This window comes from Rhinopithecus roxellana, chromosome 8 (assembly GCF_007565055.1).
Source record: "Rhinopithecus roxellana isolate Shanxi Qingling chromosome 8, ASM756505v1, whole genome shotgun sequence".
NCBI lineage: Eukaryota > Metazoa > Chordata > Mammalia > Primates > Cercopithecidae > Rhinopithecus > Rhinopithecus roxellana.
The window spans coordinates 49,623,913-49,643,736 of NC_044556.1; the positions used below are offsets into that span (position 1 = coordinate 49,623,913).

The 19,824-nt window shown below is 46.7% G+C and overlaps 4 non-coding genes across 4 annotated transcripts; 1 reads left to right on the forward strand and 3 right to left on the reverse strand.

Annotated features, from left to right (window-relative positions):
* Nucleotides 1-355: 355 nt before the first annotated feature.
* On the forward strand, nucleotides 356-520 carry LOC115899303. Its single transcript, XR_004059053.1, has one exon. It is a non-coding gene; the product is annotated as a U1 spliceosomal RNA (small nuclear RNA).
* Nucleotides 521-16,566: 16,046 nt separating this feature from the next.
* Nucleotides 16,567-16,639, reverse strand: TRNAK-CUU. Its single transcript has one exon. It is a non-coding gene; the product is annotated as a tRNA-Lys (tRNA).
* A 963-nt stretch (nucleotides 16,640-17,602) lies between these two features.
* On the reverse strand, nucleotides 17,603-17,674 carry TRNAH-GUG. The gene has a single exon. It is a non-coding gene; the product is annotated as a tRNA-His (tRNA).
* Nucleotides 17,675-18,558: 884 nt separating this feature from the next.
* Nucleotides 18,559-18,630, reverse strand: TRNAG-UCC. The gene has a single exon. It is a non-coding gene; the product is annotated as a tRNA-Gly (tRNA).
* Between the last annotated feature and the right edge of the window lie 1,194 nt (nucleotides 18,631-19,824).

Sequence of the window (19,824 nt, forward strand, 5' to 3'; positions counted from 1 at the left end):
GGGACAGGAGGGAAAGAAGGAAGAGGCATAAACCACCTCCCCCGGCTCCGGCAGCGGGTTGGTCTGCTGAGTGGCGGAGGAGCAGACGGGGACAGGGAATGCGCTGTCGGTGACATCACGGAGAGGGAGAGTTCTATGTAGATGAGGCAGCGCAGGGGCTGCCGCTTCGCCTCCTGCTGCTTCGCCATGAAGGAATTCCCGTGCTGTGGGAGCGAGTCTGGGACCGCTGGTCGGAACTGAGAGTCCCAGCTGTGTGTCAGGGCCAGGAGGGCTCGGGGATGCGCGTGAGGCAAGCGACCGTGTGTGTAAAGGGTGAGGCATATGAGGCTGTGGCGGGGCGAAAGACAATGAACTCATGTTTACTTGGCAGGGAAGATATCACGATCACGAAGGTGGTTTTCCCATGAGCGGGGTTTCTCTATTGCACTCCGGATGTACTGATTCCTGCGATTTTTCCTAAATGTGGGAAAGTTGACCGCATGGTTTGTGGTAGTAGGAAACGGCCTTACGCACTTTCCCGTTGGGGTATTGTCGTTTTAAAAATAGTTTTTTTTTTTTTTTGTTTTGATGGGTGCAAGTAGGAGTTGTTTAACTGGGTTAACACACCGATGTGTTTTTGACATGTAACTTTTATGCTGAAACGGAAAGTTTTATCAGGTGGTGGTTTATCAGATGTGGTGAGCGGTATGTTAGTGTCATTCGCACTCAGGAGTCAAATATGGAGAGTTCGTATTCGCTAATCTGTTCGCTTTTTTTTGGTCGTTGTTCTATAAAAATAAAAGTAAGTTTTTCTTTACCTCCTGGGAGCCAGCTGTGAACATTTATTAACAGCAAACAGTCAGCTGGAGAGATGGAGAGATCTCAGCTTACTCCAGCCTCTGCGTTCAAGCTATTCTCCTGCCTCAGCCAGAGAATACTCAGTCTCCGGAGTAACTGGGATTACAGGCGCAGGCCACCAAAAAATTAGGCCCGGCTAATTTTTTGAATTTTTAGTAGAGACAGGGTTTTGCTGGGCCGGGCGCAGTGGCTCACGCCTGTAATCCAAGCACTTTGGGAAGCCGAGGAGGGTGGACCATGAGTTCAGGATATCGAGACCATCCTGGCTAACACAGTAAAACCCCATCTCTACTAAAAATACAAAATATTTATATATTATATATATATGTATTAACCGGGAGTGCCTGTAATCCCAGCTACTCAGGAGACTGAGGCAAGAAAATCGCTTGAACCCGGGAGGCAGAGGTTGCAGTAAGCTGAGATCGCGCCACTGCACTCCAGCCTGGGCGACAGAGTGAGAGTCCGTCTCAAAAAAAAAAAAAAAGAGTTTTGCCATGTTGGCCAGGCTGGTCTTGAACTCCTGACCTCAAGTTATCCTCCCGCCTGGGCCTCCCAAATGTTAGGATTACAGTCCTGAGCCACCGCTCCCGGCCTGTTTGCAGGCTTTACAGACACATTTTGTTTACAAGCTTTACAGGCACAGTTCAATTGCAGTTAGTGTTCATTTCTTTTTGTTTGTTTGTTTTTGTTTTTCCCAGTGTAGCCCAAGGAAGCCAAAATTTAGACAACCCTGCTTTAGAGAGTTTGATTCATGGTTCCACTGGGTTATGCTTATTGCCTATAATTCCATTTGATATTTTCCAAATTTGATTTTTTATTTTTTTGAGACGGAGTCTCGCTGTGTCGCCCAGGCTGGAGTGCAGTGGCGGGATCTCAGCTCACTGCAAGTTCCGCCTCCTGGGTTTACGCCATTCTCCTGCCTCGGCCTCCCAAGTAGCTGGGACTATAGATGCCCACCACCTCGCCCGGCTAGTTTTTTGTATTTTTAGTAGAGACGGGGTTTCACTGGGTTAGCCAGAATGGTCTCGATCTCCTGACCTCGTGATCTGCCCGTCTCAGCCTCCCAAAGTGCTGGGATTACAGGCTTGAGCCACTGCACCTGGCCTCAAATTTGATTTTTTAAAAAGCGTTTTCCTGAAGCACCCTAAAGCTTTCCTAATAATATGGGAACTTAAGCCAGATTGGATGTAACAAAACCCAACTGGAATCCTGCAATTTCTAACCTTAATGTTAGATCAAGAAGCAAAACACCCACCAGTCCAAGGGTCAGGGAAGCTGAAGATCATGCCTGAGCTGTAACAACACCCTTCCCAGTGTACAAAAGTGTGTAACAGCCACTTGAATTCTATCTTCCAAATGTCTCCTGTGGCCCAGGCTAACCCAGAGCTATCTAAAGAGGCAAATCTGGGAAATGTGCATTCAGCTTAGCAAAACTGACACATTACAAATCCACCACAGTCCACTTCTTCTCAAGGTGGCATCAATGTACACCTTCCTCCTCCTCCTCTTTTCCTCCTCTTCTTCCTTTCTCTTCTTCCTCCTCCTTTTTCCTCCTTGTAAAACCATACTTAAGGTTCAAATAAAGACAATATGAAAATCATACTTTTTCTCTTTCGGTGAAAATATGCCAACCCTTTCCCCAACAGGATAAAGTCTTTTGTCTTTTAATGATGTTCACTCCTTTTTTAGCTAGATCACATTCCATATTTGCTATCCTGTAACCTAAATATTGAGATTTCTAAAAGTTAATTATTATTATTATTATTATTTTATTTTGAGACGGAGTCTGGCTCTGTCGCCCAGGCTGGAGTGCAGTGGCCGGATCTCAGCTCACTGCAAGCTCCGCCTCCCAGGTTTACGCCATTCTCCTGTCTCAGCCTCCGGTGTAGCTGGGACTACAGGCGCCCGCCACCTCGCCCGGCTAGTTTTTTGTATTTTTTAGTAGAGACGGGGTTTCACTGTGTTAGCCAGGATGGTCTCGATCTCCTGACCTCGTGATCCGCCCGTCTCGGCCTCCCAAAGTGCTGGGATTACAGGCTTGAGCCACCGCGCCCGGCCTAAAAGTTAATTATTAATGAATATGCTAGCTAGGGTGATGGAAGAGGACAATTCTCAAGAAAAGTATTGGTTAATATGTACCCAAATGTATTCATCTCAAAATAATGAAGGAATACTCATAACTATTACAAGTCCTCATTTCTGCAACTGTCGCTGGCCCTAACTGGTATTTGTAACTATCTTCACATCTTGCCCTTACAGCCATTTCCTTTGGACCTTGGCCGGTGGACGTGAGCGTGGGAAAGACCAGAACCCGCGGTGCCCCGCACCGCACCATCCTCTGGTCTCCAGAGGTGGGATGCACTGAGCAGTGACCTTTGCTGAATTCTAAACTAGCTGTCGGAATACAAGAACAGCTGCCTTTGAGAAACAGTTCAGGTCTCCATATTCCAGACTTCCTAGTAGCACTAAACGCTTAATGTTCACACAGGAATTCATGGTTCTCTTAAAACTCTGCTGTGGAATGCCTTCCTTCACCGAGCATTTACTGGGCGCCTACTAGGTGCTAGGCTGGCTCTGGGCTCTGGGCTCCAGCCTGTGTAAACTCCAGGTCCCTGTGCGGTGGATTCCACCTAGGAAGGCCCAGTGGCGGCGTGGTGAGGACACCACGGGTTCTGGTTCTTCCCACGCGCGCGTCCGCTGGCCCAGGCCGGGAGGAAATGACTGTGAGCTCAAGGTGTGAAGCGGGACTAAGAATGGGAAAGGGAGTGACTTCCGCCGGAGAGGCTGCAATTGTCACCTGTGGAGGGGCCGTCGACCTTTGAGACGGTGAAGAGCAGGCGGGGGAAGCAGTGAGGAGCAGACGGTGAGGAGCAGGCGGCCGTTTGGCCGTTGGAGTCCCCCAGCTGACTCTGGCCGGGTAGAATGTCCAAACGTGCCCAAAGACTCGACTCTTGGCTTCATTGTCTCCCGCGTTCTGGGTTTCTGGAGTGCGCGGGATTGGACAGGCCACAAACATATGAGATTATCTGCAGCCAGAGGTTACAAAGCCATTTCTGGTATCAGCAAATGAGTTTCAAACCCAAGCCATTAGAATCTCTGTGGCGCAATCGGTTAGTGTGTTCGGCTGTTAATCAAAAGGTTGATGGTTCTAAGCCCACCCAGGGACGGTTCCTTTTACTTAAGCAAGATTCACGCTTTCTGTTTAAAGACTTTAATCCTGGGAATCCTCCGGACCTCTACTAGCTTTAAATCAGATGCCAAAATATGCTGCGCGAAGGCTCAAGTTCCATGGAAGCTCCTAAAAACAGGAATATTTCAGCAAAAGTAATTTTTCAATAGAGCCTGAGCCTGGGGCTTCAGAGCTTACCCCATATCCACTGCACCTATTTCATCACTTCCTGAAGCTGGGTTTTTACAATTGCACATTCCTGGAAATCCAAAACTCCCAATAATTGAAAACTTTCAAGAAAACCCCAGTCTTCACTTGTGGTGAAGCCTCAATTTCTGGGTTGAAATATTGGTTCGTTCACAATGTGACTTTTAAAACATTACTGAGGCCGGGCGCGGTGGCTCAAGCCTGTAATCCCAGCACTTTGGGAGGCCGAGACGGGCGGATCACGAGGTCAGGAGATCGAGACCATCCTGGCTAACACGGTGAAACCCCGTCTCTACCAAAAATACAAAAAACTAGCCGGGCGAGGTGGCGGGCGCCTGTAGTCCCAGCTACTCGGGAGGCTGAGGCAGGAGAATGGCATAAACCCGGGAGGCGGAGCTTGCAGTGAGCTGAGATCCGGCCACTGCACTCCAGCCCCGTCGACAGAGCAAGACTCCGTCTCAAAAAAAAAAAAAAAAAAAAAAATTACTGAATTTTCTGCACCTCAATTTCTTTGTCTATAAAAAACAGCACACACACACACACACAAAAAAGTGCTTCCCTTGGCCGGGCGTGGTGGCTCACGCCTGTAAACGCAGCACTTTGGGAGGATGAGGTGTGCAGATCACCTGAGGTTTGAGACCAGCCTGACCAACATGGTGAAACCCCATATTTACTGAAACTACAACAATGAGCCCGGGATGATGGCAGGTGCCTGTAATCCCAGCTACTTGGGAGGCTGAGGCAGGAGAATCACTTGAATCCAGGAGGCAGAGGTTGTAGTGAGCCAAGACTGCGCCACTGCACTCCAGCCTGGTGGCAGAGCAGACTCCATCTCAAAATAATAATAATAATAATAAATAAATAAATAATGCTTCCCTCATGGATTAATCTAACATTTGTGAATCCAAAAGTATGTGAGACAGGTCTCAATAAATTTAGAAAGTTTACTTTGCAAGGTTAAGGAGGCACTAGTGACAGCTTCAGGAGGTCCTGGTAACATATGCCCAAGGTGGTCGGGTACAGCTTGCTTTTATTCATTTTAGGGAGACAGAATACATCGATTGATACATGTAAGATTTACACTGCTTCAATGTGGAAGGGCAGGATAGCTCAAAGGGTGGGGAGCTTCCAGGTCATAGGCAGATTTAAAATTTTTCTGATTAGCCATTGGTTGAAAGAGTTATCATTATTCCAGAAGGGAATTTCTGGGTTAGATAGGGAGGTTGTGGAGACCAAGGTTTTATCATACAGATGAAGCCTCCAGGTAGCAGGCTTCAGAGAGAACAGATTGTAAATGTTTCTTATTAGACTTAAGGTCTGTGTTGATGTTAATGCTGGTTGTCTTTTCCTGAGTTCCAAAAGGAGGGAGGGTATACAGAGGCATGTCCAACCTCTCCTTCCCATCATGGCCTGAACTAGTTTTTCAGGTTAACTTTGGAATGCCCTTGACCTAGAGGAGGGGTCCATTCAGATGATTGGGGGACCTTAGAATTTTACTTTTGGTTTACACATTTGATGAGAAATACACATAAAGCATATAAGCACCTAATAAATGTTCATTAAATGTTAGTTGCTGTAATTATTTTCAGTGGCATCATCATTACCACTTTCATATTTTACCTCAGCCTTTTAAACAACTGCTTATCTTTTTATGGTATGGATGAATCAGTATATATTTAAATGGCCCTTGGTTAATGGACACAAAGTTGTGTCTAATGCTTATTCTTATAAAAAAATTATTCAGAGAACATCCTTATACAAATATATTTCATCATTTGGGTAAGGATTTCTTAAAACACACTTCTAGAAATGGACTTGCTTGGTCAGAGTATTTGTGCCTTTCCAATTTTTCTAATTGATGGTTAATTGACCTCTAATGAAGTTGGGTCTAGTCATATTCCCACACCCTAAGAGAATGCTCCTTCCTTGGCCACACTATCTGACATTTAATAGCAGCACAAACTCTTCACTTTTGTTTGGGGAATGTTATTGCTTGCTGGTCTCACACATAGCCCTGAATCTTACAGGTAAGGAGCTGGTGCTACGCTGTTCTCCTTTGTTCTCCTGACCCCTGGGAATTCTGGGAAAGTGGTTCACAAGAGACTTGAGGTTGGATTCACCTGACTGTAAAAGTGCTGACAATGGGTGTTTCCACTGTTCCTGTGACAGAGAGCCCGGACTTCAGCTGCTGAAGAAGAACTCAGACCTAACCCTCCAGAGGAGGACCTTTACTTTGGCACAGAGTTGGTCCTTAGCTAAATACAAATTGAAAAGGGGAGATTTTAAATGTTCATCTAATTGAGACTTTATATAATGGATCTTTTTATTTTTATTTTTATTTATTTTTTTTTTTTTTTGAGATGGAGTCTCGCTCTGTCTCCCGGGCTGGAGTGCAGTGGCCGGATCTCAGCTCACTGCAAGCTCCGCCTCCCGGGTTCACGCCATTCTCCTGCCTCAGCCTCCCGAGTAGCTGGGACTACAGGCGCCCGCCACCTCGCCCGGCTAGTTTTTTGTATTTTTTTAGTAGAGACGGGGTTTCACCGTGTTAGCCAGGATGGTCTCGATCTCCTGACCTCGTGATCCACCCGTCTCGGCCTCCCAACGTGCTGGGATTACAGGCTTGAGCCACCGCGCCCGGCCTGGATCTTTTTATTTTATTGTGGCAACAAGAGGAGAGATTGCATTCTTGAGTTTTTATTGTTGGAATGTAATAATACTGGCTATTCTACTGCTCTTATGGAGTTGTTTGGTCTATGCTGGTACATGGTACTTGCTATGAAACACTGTCTGGTGAACTGGGATAGGCAAGTAGCTAAAGAAAACATCATAACAAACAGAAATAGGAGTTGAGTCCAATCTCTCTCCTGCACTGCAGGATTCTGTTGCAGTGGTCCCTACACCTATTGCCATAGCACCCCTCAAGTTTTCTTTAAAGCTAAGAAAATAGAAATAGAGGATGGATTCTCAAGTAGATATACCAAGTAAGGGAGGAGACCACCCCTCATCATCTTATGCCCAATTTCTGCCTCCAAAGAAAGAAGAAGTAAAAACTGAAAGGCAGAAATGAAATCCACAGGCAGACAGCCGGGTGCTGCACCCTGGGCCCAGTAGTTGAAGATTAACCCCTGACGTATCCATAGATTACAGACATTGTATAGAAATGCACTGTGAAAATCCCTATCCTGTTTTGTTCCGATCTAATTACTGGTGCATGCAGCCCCCAGTCATGTACTCCCTGCATGCTCAGTCAATCACGACCATCTCACACGCACCCCCTTAGAGTTGTGAGCCCTTAAGAGGGACAGGAATTGCTCACTCTGGAAGCTCGGCTCCTGAGACAGGAGTCTTGTCGATGCCCCCGGCCAAATAAACCCCTTCTTCCTTTAACTCGGTGTCTGAGGAGTTTTGTCTGGGCTGGTCCTGCTACACTAAAGTCAAGTCTTATTTTGATTCTTTCAGAGGTTTGGATGTCTTAGTTATCTCAGGCTGCTGTAACAAAATACCGTCTACTGGGTGACTTAAACATTTATTTTTCACAGTTCTGGAGGCTGAGATGTCCAAGATCAAGGTGCCAGCAAGTTTGGTTCTTGGTGAGAGTCCTCTTCCTAGCTTCTAGATAGTGATTTTTTTCTTTTTTTTTGGTACAGTATTTACCCTGGCAATAGTCATCTTATTTTTCCATTTGGTAAGTTTTCCATGTATTTATTACTTAATACTAGCCAATTTCTCCCCAGTTCTGTAAATCTCCCCTCAACACATAGAAACACACAATCATTTTGGTTGGTTTGCTTGCTTGTATGTTTGTTCAAGAAATTTTTCCTGGCCAGTCGTGGTGGCTCATGCCTGTAATCCCAGCACTTTGGGAGGCCCAGGCAGGTGGATCACCTGAAGTCAGGAGTTCGAGACCAACCTGGCCAGCATGGTGAAACCCTGTCTTTACTAAAAATACAAAAATTAGTCGGACATGGTGGCGGGTGCCTCTACTCCCAGCTACTAGGGAAGCTGAGGCTGGCAGGCGCCTGTAATCCTGGCTACTCGGGAAATTGAGGCGGGAGAATCGCTTGAACCCGGGAGGCGGAGGTTGCAGTGAGCGGAGATCGCGCCATTGCACTCCAGCCTGGGCAAAAGAAAGAAAGGAAAGAAAGAAAGAAGAAAGAAAAGGAAAGGAAAGAAGGAAAGAAAGAAAGAGAAATAAATTTTTCCTGGCACATTTCCACCTGCTCCATTCTGGATGACTTGCTCTTCAGGCTTATCTCACAGCTGTTATTATAATATCTCTCTTTACAGCAGCATCTTGGGATTTCCATTGCCTCTCTCTTTTGTTAGATCCCCTGCTTCATGGATCTCAAGGCGGTTCGTTCCTCACTATCTTCTTCCTTTTGATGATGCATATCCTCCAAAACCTCCTATAAAGGGGTTACCTTAGAAATAAACTTTTTGAGACACTGCATGTCTGAAAATGTCTATTATACCCATATACTTAATTGATATTTTACTAAATAGAGATACAAAGAGATAGGTTGAAATAATTTTTCTCCCAGATTTTTAAAGGCACTGCTTTTTTTTTTTTTTTTTTTTTTTTGAGACAGAGTCTCGCCTCGCTGTGTCGCCCAGGCTGGAGTGTGGCCGCGGGATCTCGGCTCATTGCAACCTCCACCTCCCGAGTTCAAGTGATTCTCCCGCCTCAGCCTCCAGAGTAGCTGAAATTACAGGCACCCGCCACCACGCCCGGCTAATTTTTTAAATGTTAGTAGAGATGGGGTTTCGCCATGTTGGCCAAGCTGGTTTTGAGAGAGGAGACCACTCCTCATATTGTCTTATACTTAATTTCTTGTTTGCTGAAAAAGTGGAGGTTGAAACAATGGGTAGAAGTGAAAATCACCGTCAGACAACCCGGCGCCACATTTCGGTCCTGGTTGCTAAAATTCAATCCCTGACCTCACCACTTGGGCTATCTATAAACTCCAGGCATTGTATTAAAAAAGCATTATGAAACTCCCTTTTCTGTTCTGTTTCGTTCTGATTATCGGTGCATGCAGCCCCCAGTCAAGTAACCCTCACTTGCTCAATCGATCATGACCCACCCCCTCCCCCGCGCGCACACACACACACACACACACACACACACAGCCCCTTTAGAATTGTGAGCCCTGGGCCGGGCGCGGTGGCTCAAGCCTGTAATCCCAGCACTTTGGGAGGCCGAGACGGGCGGATCACGAGGTCAGGAGATCGAGACCATCCTGGCTAATACGGTGAAACCCCGTCTCTACTAAAAAATACAAAAAACTAGCCGGGCGACGAGGCGGGCGCCTGTAGTCCCAGCTACTCGGGAGGCTGAGACAGGAGAATGGCGTGAACCCGGGAGGCGGAGCTTGCAGTGAGCTGAGAGCCGGCCACTGCACTCCAACCTGGGCGGCAGAGCAAGACTCCGTCTCAAAAAAAAAAAAAAAAAAAAAAAAAAAAAAAAAAAAAAAAAAAAAGAATTGTGAGCCCTTAAGAGGGACAGGAATTACTTATTCAGGGAGCTCGGTTTCTAGGGCGTGATTTCTAGGACGTGAGTCGGCCGACGCTCCCAGCTGAATAAAGCTCTTATCTTCCACAATGGGTGTCCGAGGGATTTTGTCTAGGACTCCTCCTGCTACAGTTTCAAACTCCTGACCTCAAGTGATCCGCCTCCCTTGGCTTTGCAAAGTGCCGGGATTACAGGCGTGAGCCACCCGCCCGGCCCTTGTTGTTTACTGTTTTCCATAGTCGTTTCTGAGAAAGAAAAAAGTAACCCTTTTCTGCTCTCAGCTAAAGCTGGTCTGACAAACACCTAGGCCATGATGTTCTCCGGTTAAAACTAAAAATTTCACAACACCAATATCAAAGTTACCCTCTCACCAAGATGAAAGATAGACTATTTCACAATCATATTTGAGCACAAACAGCACTGTTCAAACCATAATATGATCAAACATCCCACTTTCCCAGCTACTAATAGTGACTGTTAATTCTTTATTTTTTATTTTTTTGAGACGGAATCTTGCTCTGTCGCCAGGCTGGAATGCAGTGGTGTGATCTTGGCTCATTGCAACCTCTGCCTCCCGGATTCAAGCGATTCTCCTGTCTCAACCTCCCGAGTAGCTGGGAATACAGGCGCCCGCCACTACACCCAGCTAATTTTTGTATTTTTAGTAGAGACGGGGTTTCACCATATTGGCCAGGCTGGTCTCGAACTCCTGACCTTGTGAACCGCCCGCCTCGGTCTCCCAAAGTGTTGGGATTACAGGCGTGAACCACTGCGCCCGGACTTTTTTTTTTTTTTTTTTTTTTTGAGACACAGTCCCAGTCGCCCAGCCTGGAGTACAGGGGCGTCATCACAGCTCACTGCAACCTCCGCCTCCTGGGTTCAAGCGATTCTCCTCCCTCAGCATCTTAAGTAGCTGGGATTACAGGCATGCCCAACCATGCTCGGCTAACTTTTGTATTGACTGTTGATTCTTTACCAATTACGTGTTTAGTCCTGCAACCATTCCTCCCACTTTCTAGATAAAAATATCGAGATTCCCAAAGGAAGAATTGTCCCACAGTTTCCCCATAGTGTTTGCTGTCTCCTCTGTTGCAATGAGCCAATATACTCAGGTTTGACTATAGGTTTGTTCCTGATGGTTATAGACTACAGCGCCTCAACATCGTAGAGAAGACGGATGCCATTCTGATTTTTTTTTTCTTTTTTTTTTTGTTTTTGAGACAGAATTTTGTTCTTGTTGCCCAGGCTGGAGTGCAATGGGGCGGTCTCGGCTCACTGCAACCTCTGCCTCCCGAGTTCAAGTGATTCTCCTGCCTCAGCCTCCCGAGTAGCTGGGATTACAGGCGCCCGCCACCACACTCGGCTAATGTGTGTGTGTGTGTGTGTGTTTAATAGAGATGGGGTTTCATCATATTGGCCAGGCTGGTCTCGAACTCCTGACGTCAGGTAATCCACCCATCTCCGCCTCCCAAAATGCTAGGATAACAGGCATGAGCCACCACGCCCAGCCCATTCTGATTCTTTGTTATTTGCCTTAAACTGTTCTCGCATCTCTCCTCCCGAAAGCTTATAGGATCTTCTACCTGTTCCTACTATTTTGAAACTTCGTGATCTATTTTCATCCGCCATGCTGGGTACTCAGTGTGCTCTTTCAATATAGGAATTTATATTTTGGAGGTATCATCCCAAAGATGTTTATGCATATAAAATTAAAGGTATATATTTCCTGCAACTACCATCACCCTTTTGATACACTTTTGCTGCATAATAAACCCTTCCAAGCTTATTGACTTAGAATAACAATAATTTATTACTTTTAGTGATTCTGTGAGTTGGCTTGGAAATTCTTCTGGTCCAAGCTGATTCATTTGGGGCTGGATAGTCTAGGATGGCCTCAATCACACATCTGGGGTATAGCTGGATAGGTTGGAACAAGTGGGATGCATGGATCTTTTTCTTCATGTGATCTCTCCAGCAGGCTTGCTTGGGGGGGATCTTCAGATCATGGTCTCAGGATTTCAAGTGAAGGAAAAAGCAGGTAATCCCCCCATGTGCAAGCCTCTTCTGCCAGGTTTGCGAAGGCACCAACATTTGCCCAAAGCAAGTCACATAGCCAATCCCAGATTCAAACAGAGGAGAAATAGACTCTCTTGAGAGAAGCTGCAAAATATAACCACCATTTTTTTCTTTTCTCTCTTTCTTTCTTTCTTTTTTTTTTTTTTTTTCTTTGTTTATTTGTTTGTTTGAGACAGAGTCTCGCTCTGTACCCCAGTTTGGAGTGCAGTGGCGCGATCTCAGCTCACCGCAACCTCTGCCTCCCAATTTCCAGCTATTCTCCTGCCTCAGCCTCCCTAGTAGCTGGGATTACAGGCATGCGCCACCACACACGGAAAATTTTCTTATTTTTAGTAGAGACGGGGTTTCTCCATATTGGTCAGGCTGGTCTCGAACTCCTGACCTCAGGTGATCCGCTTGCCTCGGCCTCGCAATGTGCTGGGATTACAGGCGTGAGGCACCGCACCCGACCTCTTACTTTTCTTTATAGCTAGCTGAACTGCATGTAATTGTACGATTTTGCTGTCACTAATTTAATTACCTCCAAACTGACGGACATTTAGAGTTTCCAATGTTTTTCTATGATAAAAAAAAAAAAAAAAAAACACTCCATGAATAACCTTGCACACGTGAGGTAGATCTGTAGGAAAAATTTCTAAATGTGGGTTGCTGAGGTAAAAAAAAAGAAGAAGAAAAAAAAATTGCTTATTTATACCAAAAGTGTCAAAAAGAAAAAATCTGCTTGTGGGAAACATGACACAAGGTGGGTTTTTTTGTTTGTGTGTTTGTTTTTCGTTTTTTTTTTTTGAGACGGAGTTTCGCTCTTATTGCCCAGTCTGGAGTGCAGTGGTGTGATATCAGTTCACTGCAACCTCTGCCTCCCAGGTTCAAGCTATTCTGCCTCAGCCTCCCTAGTAGCTAGGGTAAAAGGCATGTGCCACAACGCCCGGCTAAGTTTGCATTTTTAGTAGAGACAGGGTTTCTCCACGTTGATCAGGCTGGTCTCAAACTCCCGACCTCAGGTGATCCGCCCGCCTGGGCCTCACAAAGTGTTGGGATTACAGGTGGGAGCCACCGCGCCCGGCCATGACACAAGTTTAAAAGAATAACTTTTAAACATCTTTTTTTGGTCAGGCGTGGTGGCTCACACCTGTAATCCCAGGATTTTGGGAGGTCAAAGTGGGTGGATCACCTGAGATTAGGAGTTTGAGACCAGCCTGGCCAATATGGTAAAACCCCATCTCTACTACAAATACAAAAAAAAAATAGCCAGGGGTGGTGGTGTGCACATGTGATCCCAACTACTGGGGAGACTGAGGTGGGAGAATCACTTGAACTCGGGAGGCGAAGGTTGTAGGCAGCCGAAATTGTGCCACTGCATTCCAGTCTGGGCCACACAGTGAGATTCAGTCTCCAAGAAAAAATGTTTTTTAATTTTATAGCTATAGTCATAAGGCACCCTGTAGAACTTGTACCAATTTATCCTGTCATTCACAATGTATAATAACCTCTCCGCGGGGCGCGGTGGCTTGCGCCTGTAATCCCAGCACTTTGGGAAGCTGAGGCGAGCGGATCACGAGGTCAGGAGATCAAGACCATCCTGGCTAACACGGTGAAACCCCATCTCTACTAAAAATACAAAAATTAGCCGGGTGTGGTGGCGAGCACCTGTAATCTCAGCTACTCGGGAGGCTGAGGCAGGAGAATGGCGTGAATCCTGGAGGCGGAGCTGCTTGCAGTGAGCCAAGATCTAGCCACTACATTCCAGCCTGGGCGAAAGTGCAAGACTCTGTCTCAAAAAAAAAAAACCTCCCCAACATAAACTTTAGAAAAATTTACTATTAGGTGAGACACAGTGGCTCAGGCCTGTAATCCCAACACTTTGGGAGGCTGAAGTGGGCATATCGAGTTCAGGAGTTCGAGACCACCCTAGGCAATACAGTGAGTCCTCATCCCTACAAAAAGTTAAAAAAAATCAGGCCGGGCGCGGTGGCTCACGCCTGCAATCCCACCACTTTGGGAGGCCGAGGCGGGCGGATCACAAGGTCAGGAGATCAAGACCACAGTGAAACACTGTCTCTACTTAAAAATACCAAAAAAAAAAAAAAAAAAAAAAAAAAAAAAATAGCCGGGCGCGGTGGCGGGCGCCTGTAGTCCCAGCTACTCAGGAGGCTGAGGCAGGAGAATGGCGTGAACCCGGGAGGCGGAGCTTGCAGTGAGCCGAGATCACGCCACTGCACTCCAGCCTGGGCGACAGAGCCAGACTCCGTCCCAAAAAACAAACAAACAAAAAAAAAGTTTAAAAATCAGCCAAGCATGATGGCAAGCGCCTCTAGTCCCAGCTACTTGGGAGGCTAAGGTGGGAGGATCGGCTGAGCCTGAGGGAGGTGGAGGTTGCAGTGAGCCAAGATCATGCCACTGCATTCCAGCTTGAGTAACAGAGAGAGATGCTGTCTCAAAAACAAACAAACAAAAAAAGTAGAATTCCTTGGATATTTCTGCTTGATATTTTGCTTTTGAACTTTATAATCATATTTGTCTAGTTTGAATAAAAATTAAAAAATTCTTCTTTGGACAGTTTACGAAAACCATGTTAAATTCAGACACCAAGTAAAGGAGAGGCTCTGTCTTTACGATGTCAAGTCTCCTATCCAAGAACATGATATACCTCGGTTAAGAGGGAAGGAGGCTGCCCTAATGCAGTGGTTCCCAAACTTGAACATTCCAAATTACCTAGAGAGCTTGTTAAGTCGTAGATTATTGGAGCCACCCTCGGGGTTTCGGATTCAATAGGTCTAAGGTGGCACTCAACAGTTTGCATTTGTCTCAAGTTTCCAGGTGATACTGAAGATGCTTGTCCTGGGACCACACTTGGAGAATAACTCGTCATTTTGGAGATGGTTGGTGGACTATATGTGAGACTAAAGCATATTTATACTCTTAAAAAATAAAAAGTACTGGTAAATGATCCTGAGGGAAAGGAGGTGGAAGATCTGTAGGAGGAGTTAGAAATGAATGTTCAGGCCGGGAGCGGTGCGTCATGCCTGTAATCCCAGCACTTTAGGAGGCTGAGGCAGGCAGATCACCCGAGGTCAGGAGTTCGAGACCAGCCTGGCCAACATTGTGAACCCTTGTCTCTACTAAAGGTACAAAAATTAGCTGAGCATGATGGCGGGCGCCTGTAATACCAGCTACTCAGGAGGCTGAGGCAGGAGAATCGCTTGAACCCGGGAGGCGGAGGTTGCAGTGAGCTGAGATCCTACCACTGCACTCCAGCCTGGGCGACAGAACGAGACTTTGTCCCAAAAAAAAAAAAAAAAAAAAAAAAAAATTGGAGTGTCTCTTGAATGGTGCCAATCTTGGCTTCCACCCACCTGGCAAACCAACTTAACCTACTCCAGCCAAAGCAACAGTTAAAGATAATTTAGCAGGAACAAATGTAAGGCAAACAACTCCAAGGCAAACACCTCCAGGATTTCGGGAATAGAAAAAAGTTCTCCAGTGGATCAATAACTAATTCAAAGTAGTGGGCCCAGCACTCTGGAGTGGCAGCCTATACTCATCAAGTAAGACTGCAACTGTAAACTCCCTACTCGCTGCCCTACCCGTTTGTCTTCGCTCCTCCTTTTCTTTGCTCTTCCGCTTCTCTCCTCCGCCTCCTCAACTTCTTTCTAGAGCCCTCTCCTCTCTTTCCTGACCTTCCTAAACTGATTGTATTTTACAGCCCTTTGCGGCTGATCAAGGCTTCAAAACCTAAAAAGCAAACAGATGCTCCCTAACACCTAGCTGAGAATATTTTAACTCACTACAAAGGCCTTTCAAAACCCCATTCAAATTTCCCACCAACAAGAAGAGAACCAGTATTTTTCCCTCAGGAGCCGTCCTAAGGCTGTTCTCCGTGGAGCACTGTCGGAGTGGTTTCGGACTCTCCTCAGAGCTGCTCAGCTTGTCTGCCTTTGCCCAGTTGAGAAGCCCATCGTGGATTAGAAGCACGTGGTCACTACAGACACTAGAATCCCCAGATTCCTCTTTTCTTTTCTTTTCTTTTTTTTTTTTTTGAGACAGAGTGCAATGGCCCGATCTCGGCTTACCGCAACCTCCGCCTCCCAGGTTCAAGCAATTCTCCTGCCTCTGCCTCCGGAGTAGCTGGGATTACAGGAATGCACCACCACGCCCGGCTAATTTTGTATTTTTTTTTTTTTTTTTTTTTTTTTTTTTTTTTTTTTTTTTTGAGACGGAGTATCGCTCTGTCACCCAGGCTGGAGTGCTGTGGCCGGATCTCAGCTCACTGCAAGCTCCGCCTCCCGGGTTCACGCCATTCTCCTGCCTCAGCCTCCCGAGTAGCTGGGACTACAGGCGCCGCCACGTCGCCCGGCTAGTTTTTTGTAGTTTTTAGTAGAGACGGGGTTTCACCGTGTTAGCCAGGATGGTCTCGATCTCCTGACCTCGTGATCCGTCCGTCTCGGCCTCCCAAAGTGCTGGGATTACAGGCTTGAGCCACCGCGCCCGGCTAATTTTGTATTTTTAGTAGAGACGAGGTTTCTCCATGTTGGGGCTGGTCTCGAACTCCTGACCTCAGGTGATCCGCCCGCCTTGGCTTCCCAAAGTACTGGGATTACAGGCGTGAGCCACCGCGCCTGTCCCGGATTCCTCTTTTCTTGATGAATTTGGGGTGAATGGAGACAATTTCTGGAGTCAGTTACCATATAAGGACAGTAGCCGCTTTGGCGATTTAGAAATTCATGTTTCTATGGTAGCAAACCGAGAGGGTTAAATAAAATCACAGCGCCCAACGTGGGGCTCGAACCCACGACCCTGAGATTAAGAGTCTCATGCTCTACCGACTGAGCTAGCCGGGCAGCCGTTAGCTCGTGCTTCCTATATGGAACCATTTTCCACTGATGCAGAGGTTGTATGATCTAATTGTATATTATTTCCTGTGAAAGAAGTTTCAGGACCTAGGACTGGTGGACACGGCAATAGCCTTTTCATAATAGCTTTTTGCCACGGAGGAATCCGAGGTTTAGAGAGCGATGGGGGCTGCAGAGAGCCAGGAAGGCTCGCGGAGGACTCGGGAATCACGAGTCCTGTCCTTCCACTGAGGGAGCCTCCTCACCGACTTCAGAGGAGGGTGCGAAAGAGCCCGAGGAAACTCAGATGAGAGGTGCAAAGACCTCTCTGCAAAGCATTTTAGTTCTCCATCCTGGAAGAGGCACTGAGTTCCAGAGTCACCAGGGAAGAGTTCTCTCCTCTGCTCAAGTGAAGGCCAAAAGAACAACCGTGGTCCCAGCTCCGTGGGCCTCCATACTGCTCTAAAGCTTCCCGCCTGGGCTGCCTAGCGCCTTGGTGGGCGAGCCGCAGTGTGAGCCAACTGGAACTATTGCTGTTTGAGACAGAGTCCCGCTCTGTTGCCCAGGCTGGAGTGCAGTGGCGCGATCATAGTTCATTGCAGCCTCTACTTCCCGGGCTCAAGCGATGCTCCCACCTCACCGTCCCTAAGTAGCTGGGACCAAAAGCGCCCGCCACCATCTTAAAAAAAATTTTTTTCTAAGTGTGTGTGGAGGCGTCTCAAGCTGGTCGCGAACTTCTGGGCTCCAGGGATTCTCCCGCCTCCGAAACTTCACAAAGCTGCTGGGATTACGTAATGGAGAGAGCCACCACGTCGGCCTGGAGCTATTGTTATTCACCGAATTTGTGGACTGCAGTTCCGCGGGGATGCCTTAAGCAAAGGCAGAATTACAACCATGTAACTCTTTTAAAAGTGCTAATTTAAAAAAAAGAAAAAGAAAAAGAAAAGCCACCAGAGCAAGTTAGGACCAACATGCCGTGACTCGGATTCGAACCGAGGTTGCTGCGGCCACAACGCAGAGTACTAACCACTATACGATCACGGCGAGCCACTAGCAAGGCGGCGCACAGCAGCTGGATTTAATGCCTCTTGGAACAGGAATGGCTGTTTCGTGCTACCTTTTTATTTGGCAGGTGCGTGAGGTCCACATCAATCAATTCCAAACTTTTCCATTCTGCAACCTTGAAGCTCCGACACCCGAATCAGTTTCTTAGACGCTAAATCCCTTGATGATAGCTGTAGCACCACCCGCTCTGCTGGGCGGCGGCGGGCCCAGGTCCTGACTAGAAGGCAGAAAGCGTCAGCTGCAACCCGGGACCACGTCGCCTCTCGCCTCTCTGCCTCCATTCCCCTCTTCCCCCTCCAAAGAATCAGTCAAGCCCAGGGATGCGAGGGGCAGCCTCGAAGGATTTTACAAATTACATCTGCAGCCTGTACCATGGAACTGAGGTTTCTCTTCCCAGAATGGTGGAAGCGGAAGAAAAACGGAGCTAAGTGAGCTGGGGAGGGGATGAGAGCCCCGTCTTAATTATTTCTTGCTTCCGTCACAGGCAGAAGAACTGCTGCGTACTCTCTCACTGGCATTGTGGGAGCTTGTGCTGACTTCCTCATCTTGACTCATCAGTATATCAGAGCCACCTCTGCAGATTCAGAAAAACAAATCTAACCAGCCTCTATTTCAGACACTTCCCTAGATCCCCAAAAGGAGAGTTATTGTTAACTCAGGCGACGCCGGCGGCCGAACCCATCAGACGGGCTTGGCTCGCACGTGCAGTTACCAAAATGCAGATGTTTGCTGTGGGAGGGACAGACCATACTGGTGCAGACGCAGGACACAAAAGTTGTCAAAAGCTCTTTTTCTCTGTTCCCTGCTTTGCTCGGTTTCCAGGTCTACTCAGTCTAAAAAGCTGAGAGGAAAAAAACTAACACTGCGTTGGCCGGGAATCGAACCCGGGTCAACTGCTTGGAAGGCAGCTATGCTCACCACTATACCACCAACGCATGTGAAATGAAACTGCTTCCTTTATTTATGAGAACTAAATAACCAGGATTGGGTTTCCCGTTTATTTCTGGACTAAGAAATTTAGACTGCAGGAAAAACCTACAAGAGGAAAATTAAAAGGAAGCTCTCTAGAATTTCTCCCATTGAAAATTCTGTGGTAGTATCTTGTTTCACAGCTTTAAGAAAAGTCAATTCTAGTTTCCTGGGCATTTATTCCACACATGCGCAAAATTACATATGTACAAGACCATACATGACAGCATTTTTTTTTCCAAATAGCAAAGGGCTAGAAATAACCTAAGTGTCTATAGTAGGAAGCTGGCTAAACTAATTACGGAAAATCCATACAACAGAATGCTATATGCCAGAAGAAAGAATGAGGAAGTTCTTCATGTCTAATCTGTAAGTACTTCTAAAATACACTATTAAATGGAAAAGGCAAAGTGCAGAAAGTATGTATCGATTACTTCCATTTGTACAAGGGGAAGAGAATGTTTAAATATATATACGTATGTATATATGCATGTACTTGCATTTGCATAAAACATCTCTAACATTATAATTAAGAAATTTAACAGCGGTTACATCATTAGAGAGAAAATAAATGGTAGAGGTTAAAGTCAGGTTTATCAGTTCTGTCCTTTTGCATATTTGAATCCTAAACCATGTAAATATATGACCTTTTCGAAAATTCAGTAATTAAATTGAAAGAAAATACGTTACTGAAGGATATTTATTTTCACTGCAAAGTGTTAGAAATATATTGTTAACCTTAAAAATAGCTGGTGTTGGCCGAGTATGGTAGCTCGTGCCTATAATCCCGTCACTTTGGAAAGCAGAGGAGGGTGGATCACCTGAGGTCAGGAGTTCGAGACCGGCCTGACCAATATGGTGAACCCCGTCTCTACCACAAATACAAAATTAGACGGGCGTGGTAGCGCAGGCCTGTAATCCCACCTACTTGGGAGGCTAAGGCAGGAGAATCGCTTGAATCCGGGAGGCTGAGCTTGCAGTGAGCCGAGATCGCGCCACTGCACTCTAGCCTGGGGCAAAGACAGCGAAACTCCGTCTCAACAACAACAAGGGCCGGGCGCGGTGGCTCAAGCCTGTAATCCCAGCACTTTGGGAGGCCGAGACGGGCGGATCACGAGGTCAGGATATCGAGACCATCCTGGCTAACACGGTGAAACCCC